Below are 20,401 nucleotides of genomic sequence, written 5' to 3'. Positions count from 1 at the left end.
CTACACCCAGATAATTTTTGTATTTTTAGTGGAGATGGGGTTTTCCCATGTTGGCCAGCCTGGTCTCAAAGTCCTGGCCTCAATTGATCCTTTCATCTCAACCTCCTAAAGTGCTGGGATTACAGGCGTGAGCCACCATGCCTGGCCAGGGGGCAATTTATGTAGTGGTGGAGGGAGGAAGCATTCTCTCTGAGAAGCATCTTGTCAGAACCATCTGGCTGGGGGCGGTGCACAGGAACCATCTGCTGGGAGCCTCATTTCCATCCTGTTCCTTAAATGCAAACTTTTGACGTTATCCATAAATGAAGTCACACACACAATCACTGTAGTGTGTGTACACTAAATGTGGTATTTTGACAAAAGTTAACATTTAACATACTCAAATTTATTTATTTATTTTGCAATTGACTTACGGTATTTCTCCATTTTTGAATACACTAGAAGTCAAAAACCAAAAAAAAAATGAGCCTCTTTCAACCTTCGAGGATCTAGAGGGGAGGAAATGAAAACATCTGCCTTCATAAAGGTGCTGCCCTTTCCTTCCAGGATTCCCCAGGGCATCCTTGGAGTGCCCTCAGTCTGAATTGGAGAGAAAAGGTATGGTCCTGTTGAAATCACCCCCAAACTGAGCTGCACCTTCCAATTGAGGCAGAAAGAATCGCCTTTTGATACGTTCTACAATTGGAATGCAAATTCTCTCCCATCTCCTAGACACCTGGGCCTGCCCCCATTTTTCTTGACTGTAATCTGTTTAGCTTGTGTATAGAATGGCAAAAACAAAGAGTCTTTCTGTAAAAGAAAAAGAAGAGGAAAGAAAGTAGATTCTGTGTCCTCTTCCTTAGTCCTTGCCAAATCTTTGCTCCCAGGCCTCGGCAGGTGGCAGTGTACATGAGTCATGCAGTCTATCTTTCTGTTTTGTTATTAACCGCTGAAATGATGGCACCATTCCTAGGCCTTCAACCAAAGAACCGGGCCATCCGTGGCAATGCATCCCAGGCTTGGGAGCTGGGAAAAGGCCCCGGGAGCTAGGGCGTCCTGATTGTTCTTTCAAAGAAATCCCTCTTGTTCTTAGTCAACACGCTGGATACCAGCTAAAAAATGCAAAATGATCTTCAGGCAGAGATGGCACAAGGACCCCTGCTGAGCTGTGAAGCCTGGCTGTGAGGATCCATGCACGGAAGCATCAACATGTTGCCAGATTGGTATACAACTCGGCACCACACTGGTATGTAACCAGCTTAGAGGTCTGGAGGTTTTAGAGAAGCTGGGAGGTATTATTGCACGTTAGAGCTTGAGAACACAGGGCAGGCCAAAAGGTAAGGTTCTGATTTGTGTGAAGTTTGAATACCTGGCCCAGCACCTAGACGATGCTTCAGCTTGGCTTGCAACCAACAGGACACAACAGTGAAGGTACCCATTGCTGGGGAAAGAGGAGTAGGAGGCTGTGGTCATCATGGTTGGGGAAGGAAGCCATAGTGGAAACCACATATGAATAATTAAGAAGAAGAAAGACCATGGTGTCATATGGATTTGTAAATGTCTAAAAATGAGGATGGTTAGGGGCACTGAAAAGAATTAAGTCCTTGTCATGAAATGCTTTCCTCCACTGTCCATTAATTTTATTTAAAAACTCTTACATAGGCATTTACTTTGTATCAGGCACTGTTTTGAACGCTGTGCAAGTATGAGCTCACCTCGGCCTCATTACAAACCTATAAGCTAAGCACTTTTAGGTCATCACTGTTTCAGGATCTGGAAAATGTGGTCCTGGAAAGTTAAGTCACTTACCTGAAGTCACCTAGCTTCCACGTGGGATTCACACGCAGGCAGCCCTGCTTGAGTTCACGGCCTCTCTCCAAGACTCAGGCAGCAGATCTTGGATACAAAGTGCTTAGAATACATTGCTTTCCCAGGAGTCACATTCAAGATGGGCTCATGTAATTCTTTGCTGTCCTTTTCAGGATCTGTCCTTGCCTCCAAGGCCCCAAATCTTCAGTCTTCATGCTTGGCCTCTGCTTATTTGATCTGGGATGTCTGCTGTGCAATGATGTCCAGTCTTTCTAGTTCTTCTTTGTTGGTCTGATTGGACCACAGGCCTCTCTTCGTGCCCTTCATTCCTCTCTGCTCAGCTGGTATCTCTGTTTTTGGAGGGCAGATGTGAATCCTTACACTCAGCTCTCATGGTCATTCATTTCTTCCATCTTCCTGCTCCTGATACGTGATAGTCTCCAGCCTCCATCACCTGTCTGCAGATAGCATTGTTACCAAAGTCTGTTGGGTAATGGATAGATATTCAAGGAGTGTTTGTTGAATGAATGCATGAGTGAATAAATGACAAATAAACTAAGCCTCTGCCAAAAGTCAAGCCCCTACACCTGCTCTCCTGTGGCGAGCTCCCATTTGAGACAATTATCCAAACACATTAATTCCTGAAAGAAAGAGCAGCCAGGAGTTCATTCCTTAGAGTAGAAAACACAAAAGGTTAAAAGTCGCTCTTTCTTTGAGTCCCCAACTGTGACTTCAGCACAGAGTACAAACTCATTCCAGCTGGAAGGATTCCATTGTTGACATCTACAAAGCATTTGGAAAATCCTCATGGAGAAAAATGCTGGCAGAATCATGTAAGAAAAAAAGAAGGAAATATATACATTTTATTATAATCACATAAAAATGACATTTGTTTATGGCCAAAGACTAGAAAGGAATATGAAATATCAAAATGGCTTATTATTTAGTGTATTACAATTTGAATTTTTCAAAATACCTACTGATCATTGTTGTTGGCTTGTGTGTGTGGGTGTGTGAATGCATGCTCATGTGTGAGCGTGCGTGTGTGGAGAATAACAGGCTATGAAAAGATTGTACCATCATCCAAGGGAACTTTGCAGTAAGTTATTAATCCTGACCTGTTCTTCAAAAGTAAGCTGATTTCTGATTAAATTGTCCAGGTGATTGCCCAAGTCCTAACCTCACAATGGCAGTGGTAGTCAACACCAGGTTGACACAGTTTCTATATTGGGTAAGCATTGCACTTTGGGTCATAGGTAATCATCTTGTTGATAGCACATGGAAGGCATTTGGCAGCTAAAGGGCAACTGAGCTAACATTGCACCTGGCTGTTAAGAACATATTAGAATGATTAAGAGAAAAGCAAGATAAATCTGTTTATTATTATTATTATTATTATTATTATTATTATACTTTAAGTTCTGGGATACACGTGCAGAACGTGCAAGTTTGTTACATAGGTATACACGTGCCATGGTGGTTTGCTGCACCTGTCAACCCGTCATCTACATTAGGTGTTTCTCCTAATGCTATCCCTCCCCTAGCCCCCCAACCCCTGACAGGCCTTGGTGTATTATGTTTCCCTCCCTGTGTCCATGTGTTCTCATTTTTCAACTCCCACTTAAGAGTGGGAACATATGGTGTTTGGTTTTCTATTCCTGTGTTAGTTTGCTGAGCATGATGGTTTCCAGCTTCATCCATGTCCCTGCAAAGGTCATGAACTCATCCTTTTTTATGGCTGCATAGTATTCCATTGTGCATATGTGCCACATTTTCTTTATCCAGTCTATCATTGGTGGGCATTTGGGTTGGTTCCAAGTCTTTGCTATTGTGAACAGTGCTGCAATAAACATACGTGTGCATGTGTCTTTATAGTAGAATGATTTATAATCTTTTGTGTATATACCCAGTAATGGGATTGCTGGGTCAAATAGTATGTCTGGGTCTACATCCTTGAGGAATCACCACACTGTCTTCAACAATGGTTGAACTAACTTATGCTCCCACCAACAGTGTAAAAGCATTCCTATTTCTCACATCCTCTCCAGCATCTGTTGTTTCCCAACTTTTTAATGATCACCATTCTAACTGGCGTGAGATGGTATCTCATTGTGGTTTTGCTTTGCATTGCTCTAACGACCAGTGATGATGAGCTTTTATTCATATGTTTGTGGGCCGCATACATGTCTTCTTTTGAGAAATGTCTGCTCATATCCTTTGCCCACTTTTTGATGGAGTTGCTTGTTTTTTTCTTGTAAATTTGTTTAAGTTATGTGTAGATTCTGGATATTAGCCCTTTGTCAGATGGATAGATTGCAAAAATTTTCTCCCATTCTGTAGGTTGCCGTTCACTCTGATGATAGTTTCTTTCGCTGTACAGAAGCTCTTTAGTTTAATTAGATCCCATTTGTCAATTTTGGCTTTTGTTGCAATTGCTTTTGGTGTTTTAGTCATGAAGTCTTTGCCCATGCCTATGTCCTGAATGGTATTGCCTAGGTTTTCGTCTAGGGTTTTTATGGTTTTAGGTCTTACGTTTAAGTCTTTAATCCAACTTGAATTAATTTTGTATAAGGTGTAAGGAAGAGGTCCAGTTTCAGTTTTCTGCATATGGCTAGCTGGTTTTCCCAACACCATTTATTCAATAGGGAATCCTTTCTCCATTGCTTGCTTTTGTCAGGTTTGTCAAAGATCACATGGTTGTAGATGTGTGGTTTTATTTCTGATGCCTCTGTTCTGTTCCATTGGTCTATATATATGTTTGGCACCAAGTATCATGCTGTTTTGGTTACTGTAGCCTTGTAGTATAGTTTGAAGTCAGGTAGCATGATGCCTCCAGCTTTGTTCTTTTTGCTTAGGATGGTCTTGGCTATATTGGGGTCTTTTTTGGTTCCACATGAATTTTAAAGTAGTTTTTTCTAATTCTGTGAAGAAAGCCAATGTAGCTTGATGGGGATAGCACTGATTTTATAAACTCCTTTGGGCAGTATGGCCATTTTCATGATACTGATTCTTCCTATCCATGAGCATGGAATATTTTTTCATTTTTCTGTGTCCTGACTTATTTCTTCGAGAAGTGGTTTGTAGCTCTCCTTCAAGAAGTCCTTCACACCCCTCGTAAGTTGTATTCCTAGGTATCTTATTCTCTTTGTAGCAATTGTGAATAGGAGTTCACTAATGATTTGGCTCTCTGTTTGTCTATTATTGGTGTATAGGAATGCTTGTGATTTTTTTACCTTGATTTTGTATCCTGAGACTTTGCTGAAGTTGCTTATCAGCTTAAGGAGATATTGGGCTTAGACGATGTGGTTTTTTTAAATACACAATCATGTCATCTGCAAAGAGAGATAGTTTGACTTCTTCTCTTCCTATTTGAATACCCTTTATTTCTTTCTCTTGCCTGATTGCCCTGGCCATAACTTCCAACACTATGTTGAAAAGGAGTGGTGAGAGAGGGCATCCTTGTCTTGTGCCAGTTTTCAAAGGGAATGCTTCTAGCTTTTGCCCATTCAGTATGATATTGGCTGTGGGTTTGTCATAAATAACTCATTATTTTGAGATACATTCCATCAATACCTAGTTTATTGAGAGTTTTTAGCATGAAGGGGCATTGAATTTTATCGAAGGCCTTTTCTGCATCTATTGAGATAATCATGTGGTTTTTGTCATTGCTTCTGTTTATGTGATGGATTACATTTATTGATTTGCATATGTTGAACCAGACTTGCATCCCAGGGATGAAGCCAACTTGATCGTGATGGATAAGCTTTTTGATGTGCTGCTGGATTTGGTTTGCCAGTATTTTATTGAGGATTTTTGCATCGATGTTCATCAGGGATATTGGCCTGAAATTTTCTTTTTTGTTGTTGTTGTGTCTCTGCCAGGTTTTGGTATCAGGATGATGCTGGCCTCATAGAATGATTTAGAGAGGAATCTCTCTTTTTCTATTATTTGGAATAGTTTCAGAAGGAATGGCATCAGCTCCTCTTGCTACCTCTGGTAGAATTTGGCTATGAATCCGTCTGATCCTGGGCTTTTTTTATTGGCAGGTTATTAATTACTGCCTCAATTTCAGAACTTGTTATTGGTCTATTCAGGGATTCAACTTCTTCCCAATATAGACTTGGGAAGGTGTATGTGTCCAGGAATGTATCCATTTCTTCTAGATTTTCTAGTTTATTTGCCTAGAGGCATTTATAGTATTCTGTGATGGTAGTTTGTGTTTCTATGGGATCAGTGGTGATATCCCCTTTATTGTTTTTTATTGGGTCTATTTGATTCTTTTCTCTTTTTTTCTTTATTAGTCTGGCTAGCAGTCTATCTATTTATTAATTTTTTCAAAAGAAAAACAGCTCCTGGATTCATTGATTTTTCAAAGAGATTTTGTGTCTCTATCTCCTTCAGTTCTGCTCTGATCTTAGTTATTTCTTGTCTTCTGCTAGCTTTTGAATTTGTTTGCTCTTGCTTCTCTAGTTCTTTTAATTGTGCTATTAGGATGTCGATTTAAGATCTTTCCTGCTTTCTCTTGTGGGCTTTTAGTGCTATAAATTTCCCTAAACACACCTTTAGCTGTGTCCCAGAGATTCTGGTGTGTTGTGTCTTTGTTCTCATTGGTTCAGAGAACTTATTTATTTCTGCCTTAATTTCGTTATTTACCCAGTAGTCATTCAGGAACAGGTTTTTCAGTTTTCATGTAGTTGCACAGTTTTGAGTGAGTTTCTTAATCCTGGGTTCTAATTTGATCGCACTGTGGTCTGAGAGACTGTTTGTTATGATTTCCATTATTTTCATTTGCAGAAGAGTGTTTTACTTCCAATTATGTGGTCAATTTTAGAATAAGTATGATGTGGTGCTTACAAGAATGTATATTCTGTTGATTTGGGGTGGAGAGTTCTGTAAATGTCTATTAGGTCCACTTGGTCCAGAGCTGAGTTCAAGTTCTAAATATCCTTGTTAATTTTCTGTCTCGTTTATCTGTCTAATACTGACAGTGGGTTGTTACAGTCTCCCACTATTATTGTGTGGGAGTCTAAGTCTCTTTGTAGGTCTCTAAGAACTTGCTTTATGAATCTGGGTGTTCCTGTATTGGGTGTGTGTATATTTAAGTTAGCTCTTCTTATTGCATTGATCCCTTTACCCTTATGTAATGCCCTTTTTTGTCTTTTCTGATCTTTGTCGGTTTATAGTCTGTTTTATCAGAGACTAGGATTCCAACCCCTGCTTTTTTTTTTCTTTTTCTTTCTTTTTTTTTTGCTTTCCATTTGCTTGGTAAATATTATTCCATTCCCTTATTTTGAGCTTATGTGTGTCTTTGCATGTGAGATAGGTCTCTTGAATACAGCACACCAATGGGTCTTGACTCTTTATCAAATTTGCCAGTCTGTGTCTTTTTAATTAGGGCAGTTAGCCCGTTTACGTTTAAAATTAATATTGTTATGTGTGCATTTGATCTTGCCATTATGACGATAGGTGGCTATTCTGCCCATTAGTTGATGCAGTTTCTTCATAGTGTTGATAGTCTTTACAATTTGGTATGTTTTTGCAGCGGCTGATGCTCGTTTTTCCTTTCCATATTTAGTGCGTCCTTCAGGCACTCTTGTAAGGTGGGCCTGGTGGTGACAAAATCTCTCAGCATTTGCTTGTCTGTAAAGGATTTTATTTCTCCTTCACTTGTGAAGCTTAGTTTGGCTGGATATGTAATTCTGGGTTGAAAATGCTTTCCTTTAAGAATGTTGAATATTGGCCCCCACTCTCTTGTGGCTTGTAGGGTTTCTGCCGAGAGATCTGCTGTTAGTCTGATGGGCTTCCCTTTGTGGGTAACCCACCTTTCTCTCTGGCTGTCCTTAACACTTTTTCCTTAATTTCAGCCCTGGTGAATCTGATGAATATGTGTCTTGGGGTTGCTCTTCTCAAGTAGTATCTTTGTGGTATTCTCCATATTTCCTGAATTTGAACATTGGCCTGTCTTGCTAGGTTGCGGAAGTTCTTCTGGATAAATGTCCTGAAGAGTGTTTTCTAAATTCATTCCATTCTCCCCATCATTTTCAGGTACACCAACCAAACATAGGTCTGGTCTTTTCACATAGTGCCACATTTCCTGAAGACCATGTTCTTTCCTTTTCATTATTTTTTCTCTTTATTAGTCTGGCTAGCAGTCTATCTATTTATTAATTTTTCTTGTCTTCATGCTTTAACTCATTAAATTGATCTTCAATCTCTGATATCCTTTCTTCCACTCAATTGATTTGGCTACTGATACTTGTATATGCTTCAGAAGTTCTTGTGCTGTGTTTTTCAGCTCCATCAGGTCATTTATGCTCTTATCCAAACTGTTTATTCTAGTTAGCAATTCCTGTAACCTTTTTTCAAGGTTCTTAGCTTCCTAGCATTTGGTTAGAACATGCTCCTTTAGCTCAGAGGAGTTTGTTATTACCCATCTTCTGAAGCCTACTTCTGTCAATTCATCAAACTCGTTCTCCATCTGGTTTTCTTCCCTTGCTAGCGAGGAGTTGTGATCCTTTGGAGGAGAAGAGGTATTCTGGTTTTTGGAATTTTCAGCTTTTTTGTACTAATTTTTCCTCACTTTTGTGGATTTATCTACTTTTGGTCTTTGATGTTGGTGACCTTTGGATGGGGTTTCTGTGTGAACATTCTTTTTGTTGATGTTGATGCTACTCCTTTCTGTTTGTTAGTTTTCCTTCTAACAGTCAGGCCCCTCTGCTGCAGGTCTGTTGGAGTGTGCTGGAAGGCCACTCCAGACGCTGTTTGCCTGGGTACCACCAGCAGAGGCTACAGAACAGCAAAGATTGCTGCCAGTTCCTTCCTCTGGAAGCTTTGTCCCAGAGGGGCACCTGCCAGATGCCAGCTGGAGCTCTCCTGTGTGAGGTGTCTGTTGGCCCCTGCTGGGAGGTGTCTCCCAGTCAGGAGGCACCGGGGTCAGAGACCCACTTGAGGAGACAGTCTGTCCCTTAGCAGAGCTTAAGCACTGTGCTGGGAGATCCAGCTCTCTTCAGAGCTGGCTGACAGGAACATTTAAGTCTGCTGAAGCTGCATCTACAAGCCACCCTTTCCCCCAGGTGCTCTGTCCCAGGGAGATAGGAGTTTTATCTACTGCATTTTTTTCAGAGATGCCCTGCCCAGAGAGGAGGAATCTAGACAGGCAGTCTGGCTACAGCAGCTTTGCCAACTGTGGTGGGCTCCGTCCAGTCCAAACTTCCCAGAGGCTTTGTTTACATTGTGACGGGAAACCTGCCTACTCAAGCCTCAGTAAGGGCAGATGCCCCTCTCCCACCAACCTTGAGCATCTCAGGTCAACTTCAGACTGCTGTGCTGGCAGCAAGAATTTCCAGCCAGTGGATCTTACCTTGCTGGGCTCTGTGGGGGTGGGATCTGCTGAGCTAGACCATTTGGTTCCCTGGCTTCAGCCTCCTTTCCAGGGGAGTGGATGATCCTGTCTCACTACCTTTCCAGGCACCACTGGGGTATGAAAAAAAACTGCAGTTAACTCGGTGTCTGCCCAAATGGCCACCTAGTTTTGTGCTTGAAACCCAGGGCCCTGGTGGTGTAGTAACCCAAGGGAATCTCCTGGTCTGCAAGTTGTGAAGACCATGGGAAAAGTGTAGTATCTGTGGCTGGAGTGCATCATTCCTGACATCACAGTCCCTCATGGCTTCCCTTAGCCAGGGGAGGGAGTTCCCCAACTCCTTGCAATTCCAGGGTGAGGCAATGCCCCAGCCTGCATTGGCTCTCTCTCCACTGGCTGTACCCACTGTCTAACCAGTCCCAGTGAGATGAGCCAGGTACCTCAGTTGGAAATGCTAGATATCACCCACCTTCTGCATTGATCTCCCTGGGATCTGCAGACTAGAGCTGTTCCTATTTGCCATCTTGCCCACAACTCCCAAATCTGTTTTTAAAAAGGGAAAAGAAGGATGGGTGCGGTGGCTCATGCCTGTAATCTCAGCACTTTGGGAGGCCAAGGCGGGCGGATCACCTGAGGTCAGGTGTTCAAGACCAGCCTGACCAACATGCAGAAACCCCATCTCTACTAAAAACACAAAATTAGCTGGGCGTGGTGGTGCATGCCTGTAATCCCAGTTACTCAGGAGGCTGAAGCAGGAGAATCACTTGCACCCGGGAAGCAGAGGTGCAGTGAGCTGAGATTGTGCCATTGCACTCCAGCCTGGGCAACAAGAGCAAAATTCCATCTCGGAAAAAGGAAAAAAAGGAAAAAGACAAGCTGAGTTTAGCAAGAATCCTACTCATATGGAAGTCATATTCATTGAGCACTTCCTACATGCAGAGTTCGATATTATTTATTGTTCCTTAAAATAATGCCCAACATTGCTCAACCATAATTGTCAATGACATTTGATGGATGGATGATCTAATGAACAGGCATTTGAAATATCTTTGTAACTTCCTATTTAATTATGTTTGTACATAATTAACTCGTGTTGTTATCTAAAAAACAGAAACATGAACTTTTACTTTAAAAAGGTACATATCAAGAAGATCTTGAGATAAAGGTGTGAGTGCACGTGTTTGATTTGAGAGGTGATCTCAGGAGACACCAGTAGAGGAGAGTGAATGAAAAGGCAATCCTTGGGACATAGATGAGGAGGTTTCCACTATAGACAAGCAAGAGTCAGTGTCAATATGGGAAAACATGTTTCAGAGTTGGCCCACCCAAGAAGTCAGGAAGCTGGGGTGTGCACCAACTCCCATTTATTGGTGGCTGAGGGATGCTCCCATGGATGGCAACTGCCCAGCAATTCCAGTCTGCCCTGGACTCTAGCTCAGCTGCTCCCATTTCCAGAGGCATACTACCAGCAAGACTTCTTTAGTAGGAATGGCGAGTGTCAAGGTCGTATGGATGAGGCATCTTCTGTACCTGCTACTGACAAGCATATCAAGTAATTTACTACTACTTTTTTGATATCTACATCAGAAATGCCTCTGTACTGTTGCTTAATCTGTAATGTCAGCATTGGACACAATTATCTCTCTCTCTATCTGTCAATTCACAGGCATCATAGCTAGGAAGCCTACCACAGATTAAATAACCCATCAATATTTTTTAAATAAACAAATAACATATCACTCAAGGCCCAGTTCAAATCTCACTTCCTTCAAGAAATGCTCTCTAAGTCAGCACGGTGGTTCACACTTGTAATCTCAGCACTTTGGGAGGCTGAGGTGGGTGGATTGCTTGATCCCAAGAGTTTGAGACCAGCCTGGGCAGCATGGCAAAACCCTGTCTCTACAAAAAACACAAAAATTAGCTGGGTTTGGTAGCACATGCCTGTAGTTCCAGCTGCTCGGGAGGCTGAGGTGGGAGGATCACCTGAGCCCGGGGATCAAGGCTGCAGTGAGTGATGTTGGTGCCACTGTACGCCAGCCTGGGCTACACAGTGAGACCCTGTCACAAAAAAAGAAATACTCTGTAATTTTCCCTTAGAAATACTTTCTAAATTTCCCAGAACACTTTGCACTTCAATTATAGCCCCTTGCTCTTCATCTTTTCTTCTTGAGAATAATTTGCCTGTTCCTGGGCCCGCAGCTCATCAGCAAGGATCTGGTCAACACAGGCAGAGTGAGAGTCAGCAGTTTTTAGCTATCATCTGTGACTAGGTGGGTGAGCCTAATTTTCAGGCGCAGTACTAGGAAGCTTCTTGCTCCTGTGTTCATGCTTCTAAGCCATGCTATTCCAGTTCAACTTTCACAGCAACGAAGCCAATCTTGATTTGTGTGACTTCTCTGCTTTTGTCAATTGGTTCTGAACTTAGGCGGGAAAGAGGGTTCTTATTTATCGTGTCCCTCTCAAATTCCTACCCATATATTGCAGAGACTTCAAGCTTCCAAAACAGTATTGGAAGGAACACTTCCACAATCCAAGGACAGTATTGGAAGGAACACTTCCACAATCCAAGGCATTTAGGATTCTCATGGATAATAACCCCTGCTGAAGGTGACCTCTTGATGAAAATGCCTACAAACTGATGAAGAAACAAACCACCATGAGGGAGAGTCAGCATGTGCCACAATGAGAGAATGCACTGCCCTGATGCCAGAGAGAACAGAAAAATCTGTATATGACATATGTGCTCCTTCAAATATAATCCCAGTCCACTCTCTGCAGGCTAGAAAGAGCGATATTATCGAAAAACACAAATCAGATGCCTCCCACATCCCATCCCTGCTTAATCTTCTGTGATGGCTTCCCATTGTGCTTAGAATAAATGTAAGCTTTCTAGGTTATCCTGTAGGTGTGGGCCCTCCCAACCTCACCAGCTGGATTCAAAAACACCTGTCAACTCCATCTCCTCACAAGTTTTTCAGATTCTAGAGCACGTCATTCCTTGCGCACATTGATTCTTCAGCCCAGAACTCCTTCCTGGTTCTTCTTTAGGTATCTAGTTTCCCTATACTTATATTCTCTAGAATTCACCTCAATCATTAATTTCTCACAGAAGATTCCTCTGACCATCCTCCTGAGATCAAATCTTTTTATTTACTTGTCAACTCTTATTACATGCATAGCACCAAGTTCCTTTTCTTCCCCATATTTATCAGAATTGTGTGTCTACCATTGTGTGGTCATTTCATCAAGGTTATTCAGTGGAATGTTTACTCTTTTAAGTCAAACTCTGTTCTTTGGCTGGATGCGGTGGCTCACTCCTGTGATCCCAGCACTTTGGGAGCCAAGGCGGGCAGATCACGAGGTCAGGAGTTTGAGACCAGCTTGCCAATATGGTGAAACCCCGTCTCTACTAAAAATACAAAAAAAATTAGCCAAGCATAGTGACATGCACCTGTAGTCTCAGCCACTTGGGAGGCTGAGGCAGGAGAATTGCTTGAACCTGGGAGGCGGAGGTTGCAGTGAGCCGAGATTGCACCACTGCACTCCAGCCTGGATGACAGAGCAAGACTCTGTCTCGAAAAAAAAAGTCTGTTCTTTGCATCCTCTGTACCTAATATTGTGCTCAGTGTCGTGAAGATGCCTCTTGAATGTTTCTTGTATGAGTGGGTAAGTAGATGTCTCTTGAATGAATGAGTGTGGCAGACCCATTTATCAGCTGCTGTGAGTGTGACCTGATCATGGCTCACAACTGCACCCCTTCCCTGGAGAATTGCCTTTGACTGATAAAGGTCACCTCAATGGAAGAATAAATGCCCTAGAGCAGTCTGAAGCTAATGACTGTTGATATGAGTACAAAAAGCTGGTTTCCCACAAGGAGATGTCACTTCCCACCCTTTAGGATGGCTACAATGAAAAAGATAGATAATGACAAGTGTTGGTGAGGATGTGGAGAAATTGGAACCCACATTAATTACTGGTGGGAATGTAAAATGGGCGGCCACTGTGGAAAACAGTTTGGTAGTTTCTCAAAAAGTTAAATGTAGAATTATCATATCATTCAGCAATTCTACTCCTATGTACATACTCAAGGGAATTGAAAGAAGTATTTAAACAAAAACCTTGTACACAAATATTTATAGAAGAACTTTCAGGAGTGCCAAAATGTGGAAACCTTCCAAATGTCCATCAACCGATGAATGGATAAACAAAATGTGCTGGGGCATTGTGGCTCACACCTGTAATCCCTGCACTTTGGGAGGCCGAGGAGGGCAGATCACTTGAGGTCAGGAGTTCAAGACCAGCCTGGTCAACATGACAAAACCCCATCCTACTAAAAATACAAAAATAGCCAGGTGTGGTGGTGCACACCTGTAATTCCAGTTATTCAGGAGGCTGAGGCACGAGAATCACTTGAACCCAGGAGGTGGAAGCTGCAGTGAGCTGAGATCATACCACTGTACTCCAGCCTGGGTGACAGAGTGAGATTCTATCTCAAAAAAAAAAAAGTAGCATATGCATGCAATGAAATACTATTCAGTCTTAAAAAGAAATGAGTACATATGCAAATCCATAGGGACAGAAAGCAGATGAGTGGTTGCCAGGGGCTGAAGGGAGGAGAGAATGGGAGTGAAAACTAATGGATATAGGATTTCCTTTTAGGGTGAAGAAAAAGTACCAAAATTAGACGGTGATTCTGGTTGCACAACATTGTGAATGTACCTAATGCTACTACTCAATTGTACACTTTAAAATGGTTAAAATGGTATTTTATCTTACGTATATTTTATCACAATTTGTATTGTTTTTTAACAATTTTTTTGTTTTAGATTCAGGGGGTACCTGTGCAAGTTTGTTACATGGGTATGTTGTGCGTTGCTGAGGTTTGAGTTTCTAATGATCCTGTTGCCCAAGCAGCAAACCTAGTACCAGATGGGTAGTTTTCAACCCTTGCTCCCCTCTTCCCCTTCCCCCTTTTAGAATCCCTAGTATCAGCCGGGCACGGTGGCTCATGCCTATAATCCCAGCACTTTGGGAGGCTGAGGTGGCAGATCACGAGGTCAGGAGATCGAGACTATCCCGGCTAACATGGTGAAACCCTATCTCTACTAAAACTACAAAAAAATTAGCCAGGTGTGGTGGCACACGCCTGTAGTCCCAGCTACTTGGAAGGCTGAGGCAGGAGAATCACTTGAACCCAGGAGGTGGAGGTTGCAGTGAGCCAAGATTGCATCACTGCACTTCAGCCTGGGCAACAGAGTCAGACCCCATCTCAAAAAAAAAAAAAAAAAAAAAAAAAAGAATGCCTTGTATCTGTTACCCTAACTTTGTGTCCATTTGTAACCAATGTTTAGCCCCTACTCATAGGTGAGAACATGTGGTATTTGGTTTTCTGTTTCTACATTAATTTGCTTACATCCATGTTGCTTCAAAGGATGTTATTTCATTCCTTTTTATGGCTGTATAGTATTCCATGGTGTATATGTGCCACATTTTCTTTGTAAAATCCACCACTGATGAGCACCTAGGTTGATTCCATTTGTTTGCTATTATGTGACAACTTTTAGAAAGAGCTGGCACTTTGCTGCCTCAAGGCAAAGATGGCCCTGTGCTTGGACACATGCTCCAGCATCCCGCACTGATCAGGCCAACTTTAGACCTTACCTGGCACATCCTTGCTCGGCTCTTCCTCTCCCCTATCTGGTACTCTTCTCTCCCTTTCAGGTTTCTCCTAAGAGCAGTCCCTCCCTCAATTAAAAAATGGCATTTTAATCCTTCTCTCAGACTCCACTTTTATGGAGCATGACCTAAAACCATAAGTGCACCAGTGGATAAAATAAATGTGTAAATAAGTTTTTAAATTTTTTATTTCTTTATTTTTCTTTCTTTAGTTTAGAAATGGGGTCCCACTGTGTCACTCAGGTTGGTGTGCATTGGCATAATCATAGCTCACTGCAGCTTCCAACCTCTGACCTCAAGCAAACCTCTTGCATCAGCCCCCAAGTAGGTAGGACTACAGGCAGGCACCAACTCACCTGGATGGTTTTTTTTAAGTTTTGTAGAGACAGGATCTTGCTATGTTGCCCAGGCTAATCTTGAACTTCTTGGTCTCAAGCAATCTTCCCACTTCAGTTTCCAAAATGCTGGGATTACAGGCATGAGCCACTGCATCCAGACTACATAATTTTTGTAAATGCTCAAGCCCGCTAAGCTTGGAGCTGGGATTCAAACCCAGATGAGGTTAACTACAAAGTCCACTCTCTAACTACTGGGGTGCCTTCCCTAATGAGTTCACTGAGGAAAATATGGCTTTGTGTGGACAAGACTGTGGAGCTGATGATGTTCCTTTAGGGTCCACACTTCTGCCCCTTTTCAAGCAGATATTCTTTGAATATCTGCACCTCAGACTAAATTATTTTTATCTCAGTGGTTTTTTTCTCTGCAACATCAAGCCCTGTGTAACTATTAAAACACACACACACACACACAATGAAAACAGCCCATCCCCCAGCCCTTCCATGTAACAGAGAAGTTACTGTATCTAGAAACCCAGCTGTCCAAACTGAGATCGCCAGTCTCCAAGCATATAGAAAGATTGGATTAACTCATTTGTCCTTGTGAAGACATTAATATTGTTCCATCACTGAGCAGCTGAAACCCCTGATAAATCTCTATTTAAAGGCAAATTTGTAAATGCCTAAGTGTAGTCATAATAATAGTGTTGTAATTCTTATTGAACATGCTCAGAGCGGTGGATTATTTATAGCATCGTGTTCAACGTCAAACACTTCAGAACACAAATTATAAACTCTTAGAGTTTGGGGGAAGTTTATAGAAAAGGAGACAATAGAAGTAAAATCTAATTTGGGGGAATAATGGTGAGAAATTACTCAACCAAATTAGAAATCAGTTTTACTCACTTCGTGGATGGTGTCCAGACTGACAAACGAGAAGGAAGATGGATGGTTTTCCCATAAATGCCACTAGCAGACAGAAACAATCTAGTATGTTCCAATTCCTCATTCCTCTACATGGCTAGATGTGAGTGAGAAGGCATCTTTGTTGCCTATTGCGATGTAACAAAGAGCCATAAAGTCTCAATGGTGCTTAATAATAAGCTTTATTTCTCACTCATCCATCTGTAGTTTGATTGGAGCTGAGATGATCTTGTCTGAACCTAGCTGGGCCTGGTTCTGGGCGACAACTTAGATTCAGGTATGTTCTCCATTTCTCTACTCTCCTGAGGCTGGCAGGTACCTGAGACATGGTCTTCTCATGGTGGTGGCAGGCGTTAAGACCGCAAGCCAAACACACTGACACATGTCAAACTTCTATGCTTGTCACATCTACCAATGTCCCATTGGCCAAAGTAAATCCCATAGTTAAATTCAAGGTCAAGAAGTAGGTAAGGCTACTCTGTCCACTTTAAGGACAAAATAAGGCTGTAGTTACACTAATTTACTATGGAATGTATCAGTCCCTTAAGTTGCCATAGCAAAATAACATAAACTAGATGGTTTATAAATTACAGAAATTTATTTCTCACAGTTGTGGAGGCTGGGAAGTCCAAGAGCAAAGCAGATTCGGTGTCAGGTAAGGGCCTACTTTCTGGCTTAGACACAGTGCCACCTTGTGACATCTTCACGTGGTGGAAGTAACAGGAGATTCCTGTCAGGTCTCTTTTGTAAGAGCATAAATTCCATTCATGAAGGTCCCACCTTCATGACCTAATTACCTCCCAAAGGCAACATCTCTGAATATCATCATTTTGAGGGTTGGGATTTTAACATAATAATACTGGGGGGACACAAACATTCAAATCATAGCCTGGAGGAATGAGGACATAGAGACATAATTAAGTCTATTGCAGAGAGCCAATACTACCCAAATAGTGCTATAGTGCTTTTTTTTTCTTTAGACCCAGAAAATAGAAAAAACATTATTAACAAGAGTTTTTGTTTGCCTAATTCTGATAATAATAGCTATCTCTCTTTGGGGAACTACCCGTCCCCTTTCTATATATAATTTAGTTAGGGCTGATCTTCTCTGGCCTCTAGGAAACAACAAGAAATGGGAGACTGGCCAATCAGAGGAATTCATCCTCTTGGCCATATGGTTTCATTCAGGGACGAGCATGTGACCTATGATGAGGCAATAGAAGCCAAGCTTGGGACTTTGGATAAAGCTGCCTAAAAAGCTCTTTCTGAATATGCACAGCATGTTAAAGTTTGAAAATAAAATTTAGTAACTGTCTTGGTTCATTTTGTGTTGTTAGAATACCCAAGGCTGAGTAATTTATAAAGAAAAAAGGTTTATTTTTGGATCATGATTCTGATCCAAAAAAGAAAGTTAAAGATTGGGCATCTGCTTCTGGCAAGGGCCTCAGGGCCTGTTTTTCAAGCCTTTCCAACCTCTTTCCCTACATACACATCACTTTCTGAGAAAAGTTTCATATGGCACTATCAGTCTGGGCTTCTCTCTAACTTCTCAGTCATGAAGTGACTTCATTCTTACAGTTTTACCTCTTGAACTCAGAAAATCATTTTAGAAACATCACTATTGTCATGGCAACATTAGTTAAATTAAAATGTTCTAAAGTTTTAAAGCATTACCAGTTTAGATGGAAGCCAGAGATATTTCTTAAAAATGCTCTAAGAACCAAACAAAAAGGAGATTCCAGAAAGTAAATTAAATGCATAAGTGCTAACATTGTTTGTGCTTGAAAACCAAATGTTGGATGCCAGATGATAAGAAAAATGGGTAGTTATAATATAAAAGGTTGATAAAAAAAGATTGGATATTTCTATAATCTACTTTCCTGCTTCTCCAATTAATAGTAAATTTATTATAGTTTTCTTCATGATGATTTAGAATGCCAAGTTTTCAGTCTTAAAACCTCAGGGCAGATAAACATTTTAGGTGATTAAAAAAAAACACACACACACACACATTTAGAAAATGATGTTCTCAGAGGCCTGCGGAAAGAAATTCACAACATTCTTTACAATTTCATTACAGAAGATGAATAAATGTCTGTCAAATTAGCTTTGCTCAGTCTCATAAATGGTGAAAATGCAAAAACAAATGCAAATAGCAAAGCACAATTTGTCTCCCTTCAGTCGAGTGATTGGAAAGATTCTGGTTTCTGCTATATGCAATGCAAGGCCCCATCAGAAATGTCAGCTCTGGATCCAGCTAGCATAATATTCATCCCTAAGGCAATTATATGTGTGTAGGGAAGAGGTGGGAGGAGGAAAGGGAGCAGGGCTGCAATAAGGACTCTATGTTTGCCTCTGGAATTTCCTAACTCTGTGCCTTCATGAAGTAATCTTGAAAGCCCCATATCCAAAAATCACAATTCTAGAAGTGTTTGATCTACATTCCAGCAACCAAGCTCGTTACCTAGATACAGGTGGTTTAAGTTAATGTAAGCATGATTATCATTGTTAATTGTCTTATTTAGTATATCAGCAGTATTGCTATGTAATAACCCCATGGCTCACTGGCTTAAAACAGCCACGAATGCCTGGAGGTCAGCTGATCTAGACTAATGGGCTGTAGGCGGCTCTGCACCACAAGTCTCTCATCCTCTCCTGAGAGCAATGGGCTATCCCAGGCATGCCCTTCTCATGGCATTAGTAGAAGTGAAAGGGATCAAGCAGAAACAATAGGGCCTCTTGAGGCCTGGGTTTCAACCTGGCATATCATCACTTATGCCTCATGCTAGTGATCAAAGTAAGTCACGTGGCCAAGCCAAGCGCCAAGGGTTGCAAAATATACGTCTCCCCTTTTGTGGAGGAACCTCAAAGTCACACAGCAAAGGACAGGCAGAGAAGATAAAATGAAGAATTGGAGCTATTAATTCAATCTATTATTTTATTTTAAAAATATTTATACATATATTTATTTCCCCTTATTCATTCTTTTTTTATTCATTCTTTCAATAAATATTTACTGAGCAGAAAATGTAACACATGAGCCAGGTGTGGTGGAATGCACCTGTACTCCCAGCTACTCTGGAGGTTGAGGCAGAAGGATCACTTGAGACCAAGAGTTCAAGTTCAGCCTGGGTAACATAGCAAGACCGTACCTCTAAACTTGCATTTTCATACAATAATAAATACGTAAACAAATAACTAAAACAATAGAACGTCATCATAAGTTCTGTGAAGGAAATAAAGAACATTGATAAAAATAATGCAATAATGGAAGAGATGAGGTGGCTAATTCAAAAAGTGTGGTAAGAGAAGCTCACATTCCCTATTCCATTTATCTGCTACCTGATTCATGTATGTAGTGAAGTCATGAAAACCCAACCTTTAGTGCTGGCTGTACACCACTTTATTTGATGCCAGTCCTGAAACATGTTGATTAACCCAGGAGTATTAAAAATATTAAAAGCCCTCATAGTTATCTGATGTCTTACATTTACAATATGTTTTTTCAACTATTGCATCATTTGAGTTTCATGGTGTTTCTTGTCAATAGTCTGGGTAGGAATTAGATAGCAAAGCATGGGTAATAGAGGATGATGTGAGGCATAGGGAGAAGGATGGTCCCAAGAGGACTAAAGTTTACTCTCCAGGAGAAAAAGAAAATAATGAGAATCAGGTAATGGATGAGAGGTAGAGAAGATTTTGTAGGTTGGCAAGAGGTATGGAAGCTAATGCATCAAACACGTGGTTGTTGACATCTAAATACCCCTCCCACACAAATCATCACGGGGCACAAGGCAGTGTGAAGAAAGGATGGAAGGAAGATTTGCTGGCTTCACATATTACCCCTTAGTTATTATTAAGTTTTATCTTTTCGCAGAATTACCATTCAATCCAACAATCCCATTAGTAGGTACATACGCAAAGGAAAAGAAATCATTCTACCAAAAAGACACATACACTTGTACGTTCATCACAGCACTGTTCACAATAGCAGAGACGTGGAATCAACCTAGGTGCCCATCAACAGTGAACTGGATAAAGAAAATGTGGCACGTATACCCCATGAAATTCCACATAGCCATAAACACGGAACAGAATCACGTCTTTTGCACCATCACAGATGCAACTAGAGGTCATTATCCTGAGCAAATTAATGCAGAAGCAGAAAACCAAATACCACATATTCTCACTTACAAGTGGAAGCTAAACATTGAGTATACATGGACATAAAGAGGAGCACAATAGACACCAGGGGCTACTAGAAGAGGGAGAGTGGGAGGAGGGCAAGGGCTGAAAAATGGCCTATCAAGTACTATGC

General features: G+C 41.4%; 1 long non-coding RNA gene across 1 annotated transcript in view; it reads left to right on the top strand.

Moving 5' to 3' along the window:
* The first annotated feature begins 941 nt into the window (after window positions 1-941).
* The window catches only part of LOC102137086 (uncharacterized), a 119,376-nt gene continuing 99,916 nt past the window's right edge, over window positions 942-20,401 (top strand). The window contains exon 1 of the long non-coding RNA XR_001487575.3: window positions 942-1,225. This is a non-coding gene — a long non-coding RNA (uncharacterized lncRNA). The remainder of the gene's footprint in view (window positions 1,226-20,401) is intronic.

This window comes from Macaca fascicularis, chromosome 20, assembly GCF_037993035.2.
Source record: "Macaca fascicularis isolate 582-1 chromosome 20, T2T-MFA8v1.1".
NCBI classification, from domain to species: Eukaryota; Metazoa; Chordata; class Mammalia; order Primates; family Cercopithecidae; genus Macaca; species Macaca fascicularis.
Note: the sequence above shows the minus strand (reverse complement) of the source record. Positions and strands in the feature narration are given on the sequence as shown.